This window comes from Rattus norvegicus, chromosome 1 (assembly GCF_036323735.1).
Source record: "Rattus norvegicus strain BN/NHsdMcwi chromosome 1, GRCr8, whole genome shotgun sequence".
In the NCBI taxonomy this organism is placed as follows: Eukaryota; Metazoa; Chordata; class Mammalia; order Rodentia; family Muridae; genus Rattus; species Rattus norvegicus.
In genome coordinates, this window is record NC_086019.1 from 128,782,140 (window position 1) to 128,802,034 (window position 19,895).

Here is a 19,895-nt window from a genome sequence, read left to right on the forward strand (position 1 = left end):
CTCACACTGAAATTGTGCACATTCCCCTCCCCCGCTTGCTCTCATAGCTCTGTGTGCATTTTATTTATTGGGCCGTCAGTTTTACTCCTCAGTCAGACTGTAAGGAGATGTTGACCCCATGGAAACAGGATAGTGTGCCTGTCTTGTCCACCACTGCATCTCTAGGGCTTGCAATGCGGTGGGAGATACAGAGGTGCTCAGTCTTGCTCCAGCACCTTTGGGTTCTCACCATTCCTGTGGGCCAGCATCAGATTCAACCTGCTGTTAGACAAAAAACAGATTATACAAATAGACTTCCTGTACCACCTAAAGCAATCAAGACAATCCCCGACAGACATTCAGACATTCGTACAGACCTTGCTGATATAAACAGTTCCTGACAGAGACTCTCCCTAGGGGACTCTAGATTTCGTAAAGTTCAGCTGGGGGGCTGAATTCATCACAGAAAGCACAAACAAAGAGTCATGAAGAGACTCAGGTGGGAATGGGGAGGGTGCTAGTAGAAACGTGAAGGCAGGTGATGATAGACAGGGCCTACGCATATAGATGTTGTCAACAAGAATACTGAGGTGGGAGGAGCCTCCTGGCCAGGTGTGCAGGGGAACAGGCCCCAGTGAGAGGCAACAGGCTTGCCCTGAAAAGAAAAGTGAACAGGCAGCGAGATCGCGGTCCACTGAAACTATGACACTGAAGAAAGCCAACATGAACTAAATCGTTAATTTAAAACCCAGTAATGCTAAGTGTCAGCGAGTGGGTGGTTGAGAAAAACACAGTCCAAACAGTAGAACACTCAGTTGCAGGAAGACAGGAAACTGTGCCCAGTGGTAAGAGATGGATTAACCTTGAGCACACTGAGTTAAGTAAGCCAGGCCCAAAAGGCAGTGTTGTACGGTTCCATTACTGAGGCTCCTGGGCAGGCAGAGACAGGAAGCAGGATGGTGGCTGTCAGGGGTCTAGGGGGAAGTGTCTACACAGTTCCAGCTTAGGAAGACGAGGAACTTCTGGAAAGAGGTGGCAATGGCCCTACCGCAGTGCCAGCGTGCTCATCTCGCGCTGTCATCCACAGTGAATTTTTCTCGCATGTGTTTTATCACGGTGTAAAAATAAGAATTTAAAACTCAGTAGATATTATTAGAAAATAAAAAGCAATACTCTGCGTTTTACAGGGGCACATATATAAACTTTAAACATGCTAGACTATTAAAGGGGTGGGTGTAACAAAGGCAATAAGCAGGCAAACGACCCAAGGCGGAGAGTGAGCCTCCACCTGAATCAGAGGAGAATGACGCTCAGGGATGGTACAGTCCGTGGGTAATGGAGCTGTCTTGGTAGTTTCAGGGGACGTTTATCCTGCATCCTCCTTAGTGTGACGAGGGGGGTCCCTATATCCTAGAACACCCCCAACCCCTTCAAAATCTAGCTCCTACAAGGGCCCTTTTGGCTACTTGAACATCCTCTCTGCTAACCAGAAAGACTGGTCCTCAAGTACCGGCTGCACCCCAATGCTTGTCCCAGGCTGGCCAAACACCTGGCCCAGTCTCCTACCTCCATGGCTAGCACACTCAGTGAGGCTTCTGCCTCAGTGGGTGCTCAGGTACAGGAAGAATGAAGGGGGAAGTTTCTCATGTCCAGAGTCTGAGCCCATGTTTCACTGCAGTGACCTTCATGGGTGACACTTCCTTCTCCTGAAGATGTCCACTTTCTCAGTTTTCAATAACTCATGACTAATACAGACTGTCAACTACCTTGACTTAGAGTCACCGAGCAGAGAGGCTTCTGGGATTCCCTGATAGGGAAACTGAGGTAGGAAAGTCAACCTATCTTAACTGTGGGCTGGAATCCTGGACTGAATCAAAAGGAGAAAGTTAACTGAACACCAGTAACCACCCCTTCCCACTTCCTGACGATGCGAACAAGCCACCTCCAGGTCCTACTGCCTTGAACTCCTGGGACTACACCCTTAAATTCTGAGCCAAAATAAACCCCTACTCCCCTTAGGTGTTTGCTTTGTTTTGGGTCAGGTATTTTATCACAGCAATGGGGTATGATAACAGCTATGCAACAACCGGACCAGGTTTCTGTTTGAAACCCTGATTCTCCTTATAAAGGAGAACTCATGTCAGCCTGGGCTGAGTTGTATCCTGTGTTCTGGTCAGTTCTGAAAGGCATGATGGGGATGCAGTAGCCCTGCGGGTGTGTCTGGTCGCTGAGCATGAGGACAGTCACTGCTTCAGGAAGATGGGCTGCAGCAATGCCACTTTGAGGAAAGGACAGGCAGAAGAGTCATTTGTGTCCCATGCCTGAAATTCAGAACATGACAAAACCCTTCCAGAGTTGACATCTCCGGTGCTTGAATACACTGAGCTCCCCTGTGCTGCCCACCTGGGTGTGCAGCTGAGTTTTCATTGATGTGTGCAATTCTAGGACAACGGAGCCCATCCGCGTGCTGAAGAGGGAAAAGCAGGAGGAACATCAGGGTAGGCTGTGCCTTACATGGGCAAGGCATGACAAGCCAGGCACTGTGCCAAAGGCTCGCCTGCTGGTTTTGAACAAGCTTTCATCGAGGGAAGGAGATAGCCCTCAAACAGTGGTGCAAGGACACCCCCGGCTGTGCCCACCACGTCTCCTGACTGCAAAGCAGTCTGGTTACCATCTGGGAAGGAACATAATAAGAGGATTCAAAGTGGCCTGTAGGTAACTGACTATTGAATGTCTTTGAGAAAATGGCCCAGAATCCATTGGGGCTGGGTGACCATGGCCACAGCCCAGGGACAGGTGTAGGATGTTATCCAGGCTGAGCATGCTACCTATGCCTAGGACACTGGCCATCTGCTTCAGCCTGGTCTCCATGTTGCTGTCAGTATAGGACTGGTGGGATTTACATCTCTCCAGAAGCCAGGGAGAGAATAGCTCCGTTCTCTCAAGAAGACAAAGTCTTGCTTCCCACCAAAGAAGGAGACTCCCCAAATGTTAGAGCACCATTCCGAAGCTGGAAACGTTTCCCTACTAAGAAAGCACAATACCTTGCCTGGGTGAGTTCAAAAGAAAAGAGGCCTTCTTCAGTTCACAGTTTCGAAGATCCAAGGTGGACAGGATGCATCCGGTGGTGGCTTTCTGCTGTCAGAGTCCCAAGCAGCAAGGGATCTCCCCGAAAAAGGCAGGGGCCATTCATGCTTCGGTCCAGTGAAGGCCTTGCTGTTGGCCAGATTGTTTCTGCTCTCTAACACTTACGTCACAATGGGGACATTTAGGATTTTACCAACCTGAGTTGGGAAGTAGAGGGAGTTGTATTGAAACCATAGCAACAATCGAAATAAAAATTGTTCAAATGACTAATTGGCGACTCGGCGGCCACGGATGTCTCTAGATCCCACTGGCCAGCATTTAGTTAAACCAGAACCCTGCTGACTGTCTCAGGTCCTTAATCATGATCTCTTCAACGTTCCTTCAGATTTCCAGTACCCAGAACTATTCAGTGAGCACAAAAGCTTAGTGACTATGTTTTTTTTTTTAAATTTATTCCTTTATATCATGTATATGAGTACACTGTTGCTGTCTTCAGACACATTGGAAGAGGGCATCGGATCCCATTACAGATGGTTGTGAGCCACCATGTGGTTGCTGGGAATTGAACTCAGGGCCTCCGGAAGAGCAGTCAGTGCTCTTAACCACTGAGCCATCTCTCCAGCCCCACTATGGTTTTAATATTCTAGACAGCCTGTGTCAATTGTCCTGAGAAGGAATGTGTGTGTGTGTGTGTGTGTGTGTGTGTGTGTGTGTGTGTGTGTGTGTGTGAAATCTTGTACTAAATATTTACCCAAACTTTATCTCTTACAAAGTAAATTTTATTTTAACAAATATTCTTGTACAGGCCTCGGTTCTTCTGTGGCTTTTTCAGAGCACGCCTCCCTGTTCTGTCTTTCTCTCCTTCTGTCCTTCTGTCCAGGTGTGCAAACAACTGGAAGAGGCTAAACAGGTCAAGGCCATCTGTGGTTTTTCCCAGTTGGCAGTGGCATGCCAGGAGGAGGCGAGGGTTGTGGGTCTAGGGTTGGGCAACTTCGTAATAAACACATTAGATGGTGCAACAGGGCACCTGCTTCGGAGAGGCACACGTGGCCTCAACTGTGGCACCTTGGAAACAGCCTAAGAACTCAAGGTAACGTTTTTCCTTGGTCTTGAACTGGGCTTTCTGGTACAGTGCCGCTGAGGAGGGTCTGGGTGGGGTTTTAACTAATGTGCACAAGTAAGTCGGGAAATGGTTATCATAGCAGCAGAGTAGAAGTGAGGCTTGAGGCAGTTGATGTAGGTAAAAGCCAAGCTCGTGGAGGTAGACCCTGTAAGGAACAAAGCTCCTATCTACCAATCAGGCTAGCTTAGTAACTGTAGACAGTCCAGTCAGGGGTCCCAGGAGGTGAACTGGGGGACATAGCAAGCCAGTGTGGGATTCTGTTCCTCTGCTTATAAGCACCCGGCTTCGTTCACGGTGTTTGCCCAGGATGGTGCATGGGGCAGGGCAGCCTGACCAGGGTCTTCAGGAGAGAGGCTGATAATCTCGTCAGCAGCCACCTCCCAGTCCCAGCTGCAGGGCTGGGCTTCCTGAAAACTGTGAGTCTGGAGCAAGACAGCTGACCCCTGCCTGTGTGTTTACAGTTTTCACAGGGCTCTGGGGACAGCTGTGGCCTCCCCACCCCTGTGGCTTCATGGTGTGATGTGGGCCCCTACTGGAGTTGCTGGGATTTAGGAACAACGTCAGCTGTTCAAGAGCTACAGTCTCCCTGTGGCTTTCAGCAAATAGGGGGAGTTAGTTCATAGCTCCTGTAAACAGTTGTTTTCTCGGTGACTGCCCAGCTCCAGTTAAATATTAACAAAGAATGGCCCCCGTGGCCGCTCTTGGGGGTATCTGTTTTAAATATTTAAGTAATCGCTCTTCCCCATCCCTAAATGACATTTGGCTCAAATTTGCTATAACTGATGTTGCTTCTCTGGTTATTAAATTGTGGGAAATGCCCAACTCCCTCCCTTCCGCTCTTCTCCCTCCCTCTGTAAACAGCTGCCTCATTCACCTCCAGTCAGAACACGATGGGGTCCAGAGTATCCTGCAAGGCTCAAGTGTGACCTCCTGGGAAGCAGGTGGCTATTGAGCTTGGCAATCTAGCCCAAGGATGGGCAGAGGGGCTCACCCTGGAGCGCCAGGAACAGCAGCTGTGCTGTGCTGAGTTGGCTCTGTCTCCATCTGGGCATTTGGTGGTAACCACAGGCTTCCAGATGCTTCTACCTGGGCCCAGTCGTGGAGACTTCCCCTGACCTTAGATTTGCATTATTAGGGATCCTCACACAGGCAGGTTAGTTTCTCCTTCCCAGGTAAGGCATGGGATGGCAGTGCCACTGAAGCCTTTTCTGAAGAGCTAGGCTATCTCTCTCGCTTTTCCTTTCTACTTCATGGCAGGAGGACGGGTAGAAAGCTGAGGGGTGACTTTCTCCTGCTTGGGCCAAAGAAGTCTAGCCCTAGTTTATGGACTCCCAAGACAACCTTGCAACTCTGAAGAGCTAGTGAGGTCACCTCAAGAATAAACTAAAGTCACTTCCACTTACCAGAAGGACTACAAACAGATCTTAGCATAGAATGAATTTCAACCTCTTTAGTAGTTTAAAGGCCCTTTTTTGTACCTAAAGAAATAAAACAAAGGGTGGCTCCAATACTCTAATTCCTGACAGGGTGCCAGGGAGGATGGACCCCCAGGACACTTCCTGCTGGAGGAGCCTCACCATAGAGGGCAGATGTAGATGTAGCACCAGAGTCCTACTCGGAGTCATGAGTCCACAAAGGTGTGACCTCTCTGCATCTTACTCTCCCCCTTTCGACATGGGGGAAAGAGTAGGTCCTACTTCAGAATTGTTAAGAGCGACAACTTGGACTTCGTGAGCAATACAATGCGCCTGCGCAGTACTGCCACAACCGGGGAGCTAGCTACTGCTGAGACTGTAAGGGGAGGAGGAAGGGCTCTTCGGTGACCAGGAAGGAACTCTGAGGGAAAGGGTGAGTCTGTTCCCAAGCCACCCTGTGGCCTGGAGACAGAAAGAGTCATTAGTTGTTGGAACGTTTGAAAGAAAGAATGCCAGCCAGAAGTCCGATGGACAGATAGGGACTGGAGAAGGAAGGGTCAATGCCTACAGGTCTGCGCATGTCAGAGGCAACCTCTGTGGGGCACAGGTCAAACAGGCTGGTGGGACAGAGGGAAAATACCTGAAGAGCAGGACTAAGTAGAAATCCGTTTAGGACTCTGCTCTGTCGTTTACCCTCGGCTACCCAGACACGGGGTGGTAACAGCCAACAGTGGCCTCAACCCCACCTCAGACACTCTGAGAGACACTGGACATGCTTTCCAAGAACAAACTAGTCTTTCAATATGAGCGGATTTTATGTAATGGTGTAATGCTCAAAGTCCGCCTCAGCACCACCTAGGACGCTCGGGAGGGCTTATTGAGACGTGGGGGAGATGGGCCTAACCTGAGCTTGTTGATACAAACGGGTCCAGACCAGTGATTCTTAATGCTGAATTGACAACACATCATATTTAGTTAGACACAGCCACATGAAAACTGAGAACTCGAAAATAAAATAGAAAAGATACCCAAGTTTCCAGTGAGAAGAAGTAAAATGAGAGTCTCTCAGAAGGTTCTAGAAGTTAATGACACCAGGCCTTTGGGGGTGTAAAAGATAATATGAGTGTGAAATTCTGTGAATGAGTGAGTTACATTTTTAGGACAGAGCACCCAGGTAATCTCAGAAGTCAGCAAGCTGGTACAGGTGAGTCGTAATCTTGAGGGCATAGGCTACCTGGCTTGAATAAGGACACTCTGCTTCAAAAGTAAGCAAAAGAGGAAATGGGGTGTCAGAAATAGCAAATGAAGGTATTCTACAGCTTTTTCTTATAGAGTTTCCCAAGGGAGTACACCAGCAAAGCAAGGAGATAAATTAAGACCCACACTGAAGCCAAGGACCAATGGATGCAACCCAATAGTTAATGACAGGTGATCCATTGTCCCCAATGGATAAGGCCTCCAGAGCAGTGGGACAAGCTTTGATCATGAGTCCTAGAGGCTCTGAGATGGATGCTTCCAGGCAGGGAGATGCAGTGCAGTAGAACACCAGATCAGTCAGCTCCAGTCTAGAACACAGAAACTTCTCAAAGCATTTGAAGGATTTGATATTGGACAACTACACTAAATGCTAAAACCATCTCTGGTTTCTAGTCCAGCACACAAGGATTGTGGAAGACATCACTCTTGTCACTGTAAGACAATTACTGGACAATGTGAGAACCAATACTGCTTCTTAGAGCTATTGGAGAATTAAAGTTGCAAGGCTAAGTGCTGGCTTCAAAACTGGAAAGACAGACAGGTGATGTGGCGGCCTGAATGAGAAGGGCCCACGTAAGCTCATATATTTGAATACTTGGTCCCCAGTTGGTAGAACTGTTTGAGAAGGATTAGGAGGTGTGGCCTAGTTGGAGGAGGTCTGTTACTGGGAGTGGACTTTGAGATTTCAAAAGCTCACACCATTTCCAATAACTAACTCTCTCTCTCTCTCTCTCTCTGCCTTATGCTTGTGGAACAAATGTAAGTTCTACTGCCCCAGCACTATCTCTGCCTGACAGCTATCATGCTTAGCTCCATGATGGTCATGGGCCTACCCTCTAAAACTGTAAGTCCAAATAAACTCCTTCCTTCATAAATTGCCTTGGTCATGGTGTCTCTTCACAGAAAGGTAACTAAGAATGCTGGATGCAGAGACTCAGCAAACATCTAAGAGCAAACACCTCTACAGGAGCCATGTTTGGTACCTACATACCTAGGCTTCCTGCTGCTCAGGAGGCTGAGGCAGGAGGGTCGCTTGAGCTCAGGAGTAGGAGACCTTCCTGGGCAACATAGTGAGAGTCTATTTAAAACAAAACAAATGAACAAAGTTCCCAGTGTGATTCAGAGGGGCTGAGAGTAGGAAACCATAACCACAGATGACAAATTGCTGGAGGCTCCGTGTGGATGTTTGAAGAAACCAGGGGGCCAGTATGAAGGGTACCTCGCACTTGTGTGGACTTTGACTTCAAGATCTCCATAGTGAGGATGAAAAAAACCCATCTGGATCCTCTGGCAAGCAAACTGGAATGCATTCATTTCCAAACTCACACAGAGCATTCTGTTCTTATCGAGGCCTGCTCTCAAAAGAATCAACATGGCTTTGACTGGCCAGAGTTTTTCCAAGAACCCAGTGGCCTGCGAGATGGAAACGCCCAGCTCCATCCCCCTGTAGCCTTCCTGTTTGTCCTATTTGGAGAAATGAAGGATTTGTAAAAGCGCACTGGCTCACTGAAGGTCAACACCCAACCGTAGGACTGTAGGATGCTTCCATGCTCCCACGGGCTCTTGTGTATCCACAGGCTTATACCTGAAGGGACTGCTTGATTCAGGCTTTCTATTTAAAAAAGAAATAGAATCAAGGACACTAGAGAAAGCTGAAGTCCCCGATCCCTCCTGTTACAGCGAGCTGTAAATGCTCAGCCAATCCTCACTCCCACCCCCGGAAACTGAAATTGTTGTATTACTTTTTGTATTAGCTGGTATATAAAAGGTGATTAGAACATTTAAGGGAGAAAAAAAAAAAACCAAAAAGTTATAAAACATATGACCACATCTGGTGTGGTGGCACATGCCTGCAATCCCAGTATTAGGGAGACTGAATCAAGAAGGTTGGGAGTTCAAATCCAGCTGCAGCTACGTAGTAAGTCTGAGCCAGTCTCTGCTGCAGGAGATCCTGGATGATGGCGCTGAGGTTAAGAGTACTTACGCTGCCTACAAGATGTGCAGGAGTAAAGATGGAGCAGAAACTGAGAGAAAGGCTAAGCAATGATTAGCCCAGCTTGAGAGCCATGACTCGAGAGAGAACCTGCCCATGACACAGCTAATGGCATTCTCCTATACTTGCAGACAAGAGCCTAGCATAACTGTCATCTGAGAGGCTTCACGCAACAACTGATGGAAACAGATGTAGAGACCCAAAGCTAAATATTAGGCAGAGCTTGGGGGGAATCCTGTGGAGGATGGGGAGGAAGGATTAAAAGAGCCAGAGAGGTCAAGAACACCACAAGAAAACCTACAGAATCAACTAACCTGGGCCCATAGGGGCTCACAGAGTCAGAACCGCCAGAGACAGACTTAAGGTCACTGCACATACATAACAGTTGTGCATTTGAGTCTTCATGTGGGACTAACAGCAGGAGCAGGGGCTGTCTGACTTGGTTGCCTGCCTTTGGATCCCTCTAACTGGACTACCTCGCCCAGCCACACTAGAAGAGGCACCTAGCCCCACTGCAGCTTGATCAGCCAAGGCAGATACCCATGGGAGGCCTGCCCTTTGCCAAAGACAAAGGGAAGACAGAAGGATGGTGGGGTGGGGCGGGAGAGGGAGAGACTGGGAGGAGAGGAGGGAGGGGAAGCTACTATTGGAATGAAAAGCAAATTAATTATGTAATCAATTAATTTCAAAAGAGAAAGAAAGGGGGAAAAAAGAGTACTTGCTGCTCTCTAGAAACTATAACCCAGTTCCCAGCACCCACATTGTGGGGTTCACAACTGCCTGGTTTTGAGCAAGAGGAAGGTGTGTTAGAGAGAGAATCCATTTGATTTTGACCTTAAGGACATTCTATCTTTTGTGGCCCAGGAAAAGCCAAGAGTCCCTACTGACTGACAGTGCTGATGACATTTGTACATGTGCCATTGTCATTCCTTCCTTCCTACCACAGAGACAAACGTTAAGAAAGATAGGAAATGGGGCTGGGGATTTAGCTCAGTGGTAGAGCGCTTACCTAGGAAGCACAAGGCCCTGGGTTTGGTCCCCAGCTCCGAAAAAAAGAACCAAAAGAAAGAAAGAAAGATAGGAAATCCAACTGCAGGCCACTGTAAAGTTCCTAGAAAAACACCATACATGTGTTAAGGATTCTACAAGGCTATTGACTGACTGGAACTTTGTAATGGTGAGAAGTTGGGATGCTGCTCATCTCGAGCCAAGTGATTCTAAGTCATTTTTAATCCCTTTGTGAGCCATTCACTGCCCAAGTCTGTATCTGTCCTTACATCCTCGGTTGGGGTAAACTTTTCAAAACTCTAGTAGCTGGGCAGGTGACCAGCTTCTGCCACCCTCAAAGCTAAGAATGCCATCTGCAGCATCTGACGTCTGCTGCAGAAATGTCCTCTCTCTGCTGCTCTTCCTGCTGACTATTTCTACCCGTTTGTTTTTAAGCCTTGATTTACAACCGTCTTAATTACTTGTGTAATTGTAAACACTCACAAAATTGATTCCGCATTAGAATGTGTTATTTGACACAAAGCTGAATTCTTGTTCCTGGACTATCGTCATTCACACTCGGCTTAAGAATAGACCCTTATGCCCTCTGAGGTGGCATCTGTCTTTTACAGCAAACAGAATAGTATCCTTGTATTGATGACATAGCCAAGACGAGGGTACATCAGAGACAGAAATGAAGGAAGGGGATGGCTCCAGTGGGTGAAGGCACAAGAGTGGGATTCTCAGTTTGAATAGTATAGGATCCATAGGTGTTACTCAAAGGCAACCAATGAAGAAGTGTGATATAAATGAATGAGTCCAGGGGTTGGGGATTTAGCTCAGCGGTAGAGCGCTTGCCTAGCAAGCGCAAGACCCTGGGTTCGGTCCCCAGTTCCGAAAAAAAGAAAGAAAAAAATGAATGAGTCCATTAGTTTAATTATTCATTAGTTAATAAGTTATGGTGATGAATGGTGTGTGTACACGCATGCGTGCGTGTGCATGCTAAACCTCTAAACCGCAGGCTTTGGACATGCCAGGCAAACCCTCTTCTAATCAAGCTACGTCTCCAGACAGAAAGTTATTTTTAAGAATAGAAACAAGACTAGAATGGCAGGACTGTGCCCCAGAGGGCATTTCCCTTAGGATATAGAGAAGTCAGCACCCCATGGCTAATTCAGGGCTTCGTGCCCTGATGAGATTTGGTCCTTTGCCAAAGGTTTCTGGAAGAACACTCATATGTACTTGCATTTCTCTCAGCTGTAAGTCATTGCTAGGCATTTTCTGGACCTGTTTTACAGTAATCACAACCACGGGATTCATGGCTTCACCTACTGTATAGCTTTTGGTCTGTGTAGCCACGTTTACGTTTTCTGTCAAGGGCACTTTGGTCTTCTCTTGCCTGTTCAGTGAGTGTGGGAAAGTGAACTTGGCTTTAGATTCAGACGTCCCGACCGGCTGGTGGGGCTGGCCTCAGCCTCATGGCTGTTCTCTGAAGGGCTGTAGTCAGGTCTGCTAGAATACAGGCTGTAACCAGTCGGCTACGTAGGTAAGGGACTTGGGGCATCATATTCATGGCTTTTCTTCTAGTAGCTACCAAACACACTTAAAAAAAAACAACAGGAAAGAGAGGTTTTGTTTGGGGTCACAGTTTGAGGTGATACGGTTCCCTGTGGCAGGGGAAGGCATGTGGAGGGAACATGGAAACAGATGGTCACGTCCCATAGTCAGGTAGCGGAAAGATGAGCTGGTGTTCAGACTGCTTCCTACTTCCGTTTCACTCTGTCATCCCTATCCTACCCCAGTCCGTGGAGGATCCTCCCACATTCAGAGCAGATCTTTACCTAAGCTAATCCTCAGCAATCCTTCCGAAATGCTCTCATGGGAGCACCCAGAAGTGTGTCTCCTGGGTAATTTCAACCCCAGCCAAGCAGACAATGGAGATCAAGCAGGACCCATGTAGCCAATCCGTAGGTCTGACCACACCCTCCAGCAGGGCAGTGAACCCCAGTTCATCATTTCAGCACACCCATCCCTATTGGCCAGGAGACCTTAAGTAAGCTTCTCTCCCCTCTCCCTTATCCACTTTCCTATCTGACCACTACCCTACATCTAGTAGGCAGTAGCCCCTTCTGCACCCATTACCAAGAGTCTCACTAAGACCCGGCCACCCCTAGGGCTGCTCGGTCACTGCGCATGCTCACAGTTTACCCCTTCTGGGACGGTAGCGGCTCATTTCGTGCTTTGTCCTGACTCCACTTTCCCAGATTTTTGGGCACCTGTTTTCTTCTCTTGTTCCCAACCTAGCTCACCTCCTGGCATTTCCAGAACACATTTGCTATTGACTTTCCCTGCCTAGTCTCAACACATGACCTTGTTCCAACTCCAAATCCTCACTCGGTCCTCTGACTCTAGCCACCCACCACTGTTTCTGTATAGACCAGCAGGTGACCCACTGCAGTACGCTGTAGCCAATAGGAGAAATGGGACATCAAGGCCATGGCTTGTTAGAGATTTTGCTTCTGCGTGTGTGGTAGTCCATCTTTGAAGGAGGTCAGGGATAAAGTCTAGGCAGGAACTTAAGCAGAACCCATGGAAGAATGCTGCTTGATGTGCCAGACGTCGCCACCCACCAACACCCCACCCCCTACCTGCCGCTCCCCGACACACCCTGTGGGCTGAGCCTGGCCACCTCAGTCGTTAATTAAGAAAATGTCCTATAGACAGCCTGGATGGAGACATTTTTCTTAACTGAGATTGCTCTTCCGGGATAACTCTAGCTTGTGTCAAGTTGACAGAAGAAAAAGAAAAAAAGACCCTACTCAGGTCAGCATGTTATATTAATAAGCTGTTTGCTCTCCTAGAAACTCAGTTTTGTTTCCGTACTGTAGATTAGGCTGCTGAGGCCTGGAGATGTCCAGTAACTTGCCAAGGATCAGCCAACCAGAGTTCTGAATGCAAACCCCAGAGTCCAGGGTCTTCGCTGCTACAGCCCCTCCCTAAGAGTTGCTGAGCACCTGGGCCTGAAGAGAAACCTGAATTCCTCTGGCTTGATCTCCTTCCTGATACCTGGTAAAAGGAGGCCATCTATGTATGGGAAGGCCTGGGTTGTTAAGTGGTGGTTATCTACGTCAGTTTCCTATGACAAAGGACAGCATGCCGTTGGCTAAAAATGACAGAAACTCATTGTCTCTGAGTCATTGAAGGTCAGATCCAAAGTCAGGGTGTTGTTCCCTCCAGACCTCCAGGGAGGAATTTGTCTGGGGAGGGTGGTGTGTGTGTGTGTGGGGGGGGGTTGTTCGGGATTGTTTTGGTTTTTTATCTTTTAGGGTAGCCTCAGTTATTCTTTGGCTCTCAGCCACAAGCTCCCATCTGTTTGTCTAGGGGCTCAGGCCTTTTCTTCCTCTTTTTATGGAGGCAACACCCAGATTCCAGCTAGATTCCAGCTGCCTCAGTTCACTGTGGGCCTCATCTTGGTCCAAGTGCACCTGAAAATTCTGAATTTCCAAATACAACCTCACTCACAAGTACTGAGGCCCAGGGCTTCTGCACATCTTTCCAGGATCTACACCTACACAGTTCTCCATACGTCTACGGAGTTCCTCTTGTGGAACATTGCCCATGTGTGTTGCTCTCTGTATGTGGAAACCAATCATAAGACTGTGTATCGAGGCAACTTTCAGGACAGAGACTACTTTCTGTATTCCAAAACCTAGAAGGTCTTCAAAAGAACTTATATATGTCTTTGACTTAAACTTATTATGTCATCTCCATATCCAATTATGGAGTCAGAGAAGGAGAGATGGTTCAGCGGTTAAGAGCACTTGCTGTTTGTTCGAAGACCTAAGTTCGATTCCCAGCATCCACATGATGGTTCACAACCATCTGTAACTTCAGTTCTCTACACTCTCTCTCACCTCCAGAGGCACTGGGAATGTATGTGGTTTACAGGGATATATGCAGAAAAAATGCTCATACCTGTAAAAATAAAATAATTCTAAAAAAATCAAAAACATATTATTTTCACCCCAGTGATATTTATAATCTTTGTTTTTAACCCATTAAAATTAATTTAAAGACAGAGATAAGCATTTTAGACAGATAGTCATAACTTTCTTTCAAGATTTTATTTTCCCCTGTGAAACAAACTAATCTTATTCCGCAAGTGAAGGGGACACTTAAGGGCTCTTTGGAAAGTCAGTTGGGTTGGACGGCCTTTTGCTAGGGCAAAGACGTGGAGTGTTTTCTCGAGGTGGACACAAGAGAAAGGCCGTTTTGCTGAGGCAGACTCGTGAGGGAATGTGTCGCTGAAGCAGACACAGGTGAAAGGATGCTCTGCTAAAGCAAACTCGTGAAAGGACTCGATAAAGAATGCTTTGCTAATGGCACTCGTGCGTTGCTCTGCCTTACATTGCTCAGTTGAGCTCCTTTTACTGGGACTCCATAGAGAGAAATGCACCAAAAAGCTTCTGGCAGTGTGCGACAGCCTCTTACAGCTTCTGCGAACTCACACTGATGGGCAGAGTGAAGTCAGCTGACATAGGCTCATGCGCTGAGGCAAGACCCACGGAAGACACACGATGTTTGGAGGGCATATAAATAGAACTCAACTAACAGACTGTGAGAGGGGCTTGGTTTACTGCATAGCTAACCGCTTCTTGGTCTCAAGTCTTCCCTGATCTTTGCTTTGTTGAGAGAGACACAGCCAAGAACTGTTCCTGGCATCCCTGCTGGTCTGTAGCCCTCCTGCTGCTGACTCATGCTGACTCATGCCTGTTCTGCTGAGGCCTGGCCTTCCCTGCTAGGTCACACCACCACTGCTGCTCTCAACACTACCAAACTGGACTGCTGGTATATCCGTGAAGTGTTTGTGAGTGGATCAGATATTTACACTATGATTGATAGTAGTAAAATTACAGTTAGGAAGTAGCCGGACAAATAATGTTATGGTGGGGGGGGGGGTCATCACAACCGGAGGAACTGTGTTAAAGGGTTGCAGCATTCGGAAGGCTGAGAACCACTATTCTAAAGGCACCGAAGACAGGTGCCTGAGGTGGTCAATGTGTCCCCACTGTCCCCATGCTCTGTAGTGTTGGCTCCGTAACTTAATTTTCTTCCCAACTTAACTGAACTTCCCAAGGGCAGGGCTTCTGCTTGAGTGATGTGTAGATCTCTAACAGTCAGTGTGGGGAGTTAGGACCAATCAGCTCTTTCAGGCCCAGGTCTGTGAGTTGTGATTGTGACAAGACACTCTCCTGCCCTCGGGTGCTGACAGGCCAGAAATACATTACAGATGTCACTTCAGTGGATGCCTTGTCCCCTTTCTCCTGCCTGATCCCTCCAAACATGGCCTCCTTTCTTTCAGGGCCTTGGTGGTACTCCTGGAGGTGCCCCTCCCACATTCATCCCTGTGAGCAGCTCATACCTCTCTCTCCTTTCTTCCCTTGTCACATCCCTGGGAAGGCTGACAGAGTCTCTGGGTAAGTCACTTCTTGTCACACACACAGTTCTGGCAAACCAATTTCAAATCCATTAGCATAAAGTTGCCCTTGATATACTCTGTAATTCCTTGTTCTGCCTACGAAGGAATATGTGGAAGCTGGTCACTTCTGGAGAGATGAGGCAGCCAGGTATTGACTGCAGAGAGACCTGAGGGACCGGAGACTGCTAACATTCTGGGTCTTGGGTGTGGTTTGTACAGGTGGCTCTGTGGAAGCTCAGCAAACGGCATATAAGCAAGCATCTCATGTGACACGTGTGTCCCTTATATGGCACATGTGTTATGACTAGTGGCTTTGGGTTTGCTGTCCTTGTTGTTTTCAGTTTTGTTTTGTTGCTGTTTTTTGTTTTTAGGTGAAGGGAATGTCTACATTAGCGTTTGCTCTTCTGAACAAAGAGAGCACAGAAAGACGGTTCTCTCTCGTCCACTTTGCTGTCTTCCGGAGGTCCTTACACTATGGCCTGGTGGGCTCCCTGGCAGCTGTGTCCTTGCCTCTCTCTCCCCACCCCTTTGGAAACCTGGCTCTGTGAGCTGCCTATTTATTTACTTCTCTGGAATTTCCGTCGCGATGGTTCAGTGGGGCGGTTGCCGGGGGCCTGGGGCTGTTGGGCGTATCATCGGTACAATAATGTGTATGTGTGTCCCCAGCTTTGCAAAATTTATATGAAGGGAATTAAATCCAAACTAACTGCCGAGATCATCGTCCTTACCCTTGGCTTTTCCAGGGCCCTTGGGCAGAACCCTAGCCTGGGCATATTCCAAGAAGGATAAATTTAATATTAATGATAATAATACTTTGCACTTGGTCTAGTGAAAATATTTTGAATGCAGCAAAGGCTGGGAAGCGAATGTTTGCTTGGTGCGGTGGGTCAGGAAGCGCCTCTGCTTGTTTATTATGGTAGGGCTTTGTGTACAGAAACTATTTTTCTCCTTTCTCACCGCCCGGGGCCATATTTCTTGTTGCTCGCTACATCCAGAGTTTTACAGGAAGCCGCCACTCATATTTAAATGGCATGTTTTTAAAACATGTCTGTAAATAGCTGAAGACAGATCGGCCGTAGGTGTGGCGTCGTCTCCTATCCTCTCTGTCGGGATTCTTTGTTCCACTCGAAATCACATCTCCGTCCCTGCGAGATGGGGGAACTTTAAACTCAGCATAGCCAGGAAGTTGGGAGACCCACGCTGTGAATCGGTGGTGGCTGGAAGATTCCCAGAGGAAGAGGGAGGAGTCTCTTCTCAACTGGAGGTTGAAGCAGTAGCCAGAGATGTCATACAAATGCACAAAGGTAATGTGGGGTCTGTTCTCTGCGAGTTGACAGGGGGAGGAACACAGTGTTTTGCAGGCAAAATAGTAGCTGCCTTCTTTTCGATTATAATTACAGAGCTTTCTTCGAGATCCTCTGCTTCCTCCAGAGCCTGCCTCCCTGAAGTGATTCTATGGCAACAACAAAACAGCCTCGCCAGGATGGAGGTGAGCTGCACACCTCCATCTCCCAGCAGCAGGCCCCTTGGCTGCATGCTTTGCCGTCCGTCTCCAGCCCTGACAGTGGCATGATGTATTATTCAGGCTAGAATCACCCAAGGGGCACCCTCTCCAGATCTAACTCACTCTAATTCTGGATGCTGCTCCACCTTGGGCCCCTGCTGCATTTGAAGGCACAGATCTTGCTCCAGCAAATTTGGCTAAGACTCATCCAGGGTGACTGACATATTGCACCTGTAAACCAGAGAACTTTAAGTGTGTGCGCCCAGGAACATGGCAGTGAACCTGCTTAGATGGTCTTTAGGAGGAAAGCTAGTTATGTGTATAGTCTACAGAAGCTTAACCCCTTGTTAAAAAAAGAGTAGGGGAGTACAGTTTAAGATGGTGTATTTTTCACACCTCTCCTATAGTTTGGATCTGGACTATCCCTTGGGGGCCTGTGTGTAAAGTCTTGGTTTCCATATTGATGTTATCAGGAGGCAGTGGGAGCTTTAGGAAATGAAGCCTGTTCAGTTTGTATAATGTTACCTGCATGTATGTTACCTGCATGTATGTTAAGCAATTGGTGTGCTCTTCTCTGGAGACGACTGTTTTTCCCACTCCCAGCATTCCTTAATTGCTTGAAGGTTATAATATATGTAACATATTATAATATATATCATTTTATATTGCGCCATTATTATATACTTATATATTATATATTTGTGTTATTATGTTATATAATAATAAATTAATTACATATATTATATATATTAACAATCAATTACAAAGACAGGTATATAGGAGGACTTGGAAGACAGAAAGGGAAAGGGAAAATAATATATCTCAGAAAATAAAAAATAAAAATTTTAAACTATATAAATGAGGGGAGTGATGCCTAATATGGAGTCTTTTGTCGCTGGGCGATGCGTTGGACCCTCCTGTGAGACCTCAGCCTCCTCCTCCTTTCTTTGCTCCATTGGCCACTACAAGCCCAGAGCTGCAATGCCAACCAAGATCTCCAAGACTGCGAGCCAACATACACTTTTCCTCTTTGCAAACTGGCTTCATAAGGTGACAGAAAACTGATGGATACTTTCTAAGTCTCAGTAAGAATGAAGAAAATGGTGAGCAGGGCCAAGCACCTGCCTAGCATGCGTGGGGTTCCAAGTTCAAGCCCTGGCACAGCAAGAAAATCGAAGCACAGTCTCTGATCTGCCTTGCAGCAATGAGACCCTCACTTCAAGGCCTTGCCCTGTAGCCTTAAGAGAAGAACAATGAAGGATCCACCATGGCCCAGCATGGACGTTGTTCAGTCACATTTTCACTGATGTTCATGGTTTCTTCATACCCATGTAATGAGACCTTCATAAAGTCAAATGGGGCAGTGTATAGAGACCATCTAGGGGTTCCTGATGGGGTTCTCAAAGAGAGCGTGAGAGTGCAGCAACCCTTCTCCCAGACCTTAACTGCTTTATCTGTATCCTTTAAAATAAAAGTTGTAGTTCTCGGTTGTGTGAACCATTTCGGCAAACTGACGGAACCCGAGTGGGCGAGAGCAGTGGAGATCAGTTATTTGCAAGAACTTGAGCTTTCCTATGCCCGCCTTTGCTTTGAATAATGACATGGAGACCCTTTATATTTATAATAAATTCCAGGCAGTAAGATGGGCAAACTCTGAGCTACTCTAACCCGACTGCTGCCCTGGCCTGCTTCCCAGCGGTGTAGCCCTTTTCCTGACATCTCAGCCTCTCTCTGGCACCTCCTCCTTCATTTGTGTCCTGACAGAGATGGTGACTCCCTGGATCTCATGTAAGACCCTCTCTCTCCTCATCCAGGCATGGCTGTCCGGCCTTATGCTCTCTTGGGAGCTATAGGCTATTCAGCTCTTTATATAACCAATCAGAAGGCGATGGGGAACAATGCTTTACAAAATACTGAGTCATACCAAGGTCCAGACTGCATCCAGGTCTCTGGGTACAGGAATCAGCCTATGAATACACCATGCACAAAAATATCCCTCAAAAGTTATTTAGTTACTTTTGTTTGTTTGAGGGCAGGGCAGTCTCACGATGTGGTCCCACGAGCCCTGGAATTTGCCGTGTTGAACAGGCTGGTCTTGAACTCACAGAGATTCACCTATCTCTGCCTCCCCCCAGGAACTATGATTAAAAACAAATGCTACCATGTCCATATTTTTCTTTTGCTTGTTGCCCTCACCAGATACCTGACAGGAAGTGACTCAGAGGAAGAAGGACACATTTTAGCTTATATCGTAGTTTCATGACAGAGGAACATGGCCACTAGGAATCTGACTGGTTAGATCACAACAGAAATTGGGAAGGAGAGAGACAGGAGCGGCAGGAGAGGCCACCGGAACGCAGGCCAGGTTTCAACCCAATTGAAGTTCACCCTTAGTGACTGGTTCACTACCTAGACACTAAGTGCGCAAACACAGGAGCCAATACGAACACCTCAGACCCAAACCACAACAAACATCTCCTTTCTAGCTGGTCAGCCAGAAGCACTTGCAAAGCAGCCAGTGGCTTGGGGCTGGAATCTGAAGTCGAAAGGCACTTTTGTGGACTGGGCCTTGGCTAGTGGGAACCAAGCTGTCTCCACGTCTTAGTTAGCTAGGGTTTCTATGGCTGTAACAAAACACCATGGCCAGAAGGCAAGTTGGGGGAAAGGGTTTATTTGGCTTACACTCACTCTTCATGATCAAAGGAAGTCATGGCAGGAACTCAAACAGGAACGTGGAGGCAGGAGCAGGTGCAGAGGCCAACGGGTGTGTGTGCTGCTTACTGGCCTGCTAACGTGGTTGCTTGCTCTGCCCTCTTACGGCACACAGGACCACTGATGTAGAGATGGCACCACCCACAATATATTAAGCCCTTCCTCACTGATCACTAAGAACATGCCCCACAAGCTTGCCAACACCCTAACCTTTCAGAGGTGTTTTCTCAGTCGAGGCTTCCTCCTCTCTGATGAATCCAGCTTGTATCGAGTTAACCAGCCAGAACACTCCAAGAGAAGGTGTCACCCACTAGATGAGAGGATGTTACTGGTGTCCTGTGCTGCAGAGTCACCTGCTT

At 47.5% G+C, this 19,895-nt stretch overlaps 1 long non-coding RNA gene across 3 annotated transcripts; it reads left to right on the forward strand.

The window, feature by feature from the left end:
• The first annotated feature begins 4,078 nt into the window (after positions 1-4,078).
• On the forward strand, positions 4,079-18,321 carry LOC102549305 (uncharacterized). 3 transcript variants are annotated; one of them, XR_010063038.1, is made up of 5 exons: positions 4,168-14,708; positions 15,204-15,318; positions 15,692-15,864; positions 16,316-16,624; positions 16,721-18,321. It is a non-coding gene; the product is annotated as an uncharacterized LOC102549305 (long non-coding RNA). The 3 variants fall into 3 exon arrangements; XR_005499187.2 differs by lacking the exon at positions 4,168-14,708 and adding an exon at positions 4,079-4,156 and having other exon boundaries at positions 15,692-16,624; XR_010063037.1 differs by having other exon boundaries at positions 15,692-16,624.
• The last annotated feature ends 1,574 nt before the right edge of the window (positions 18,322-19,895 follow it).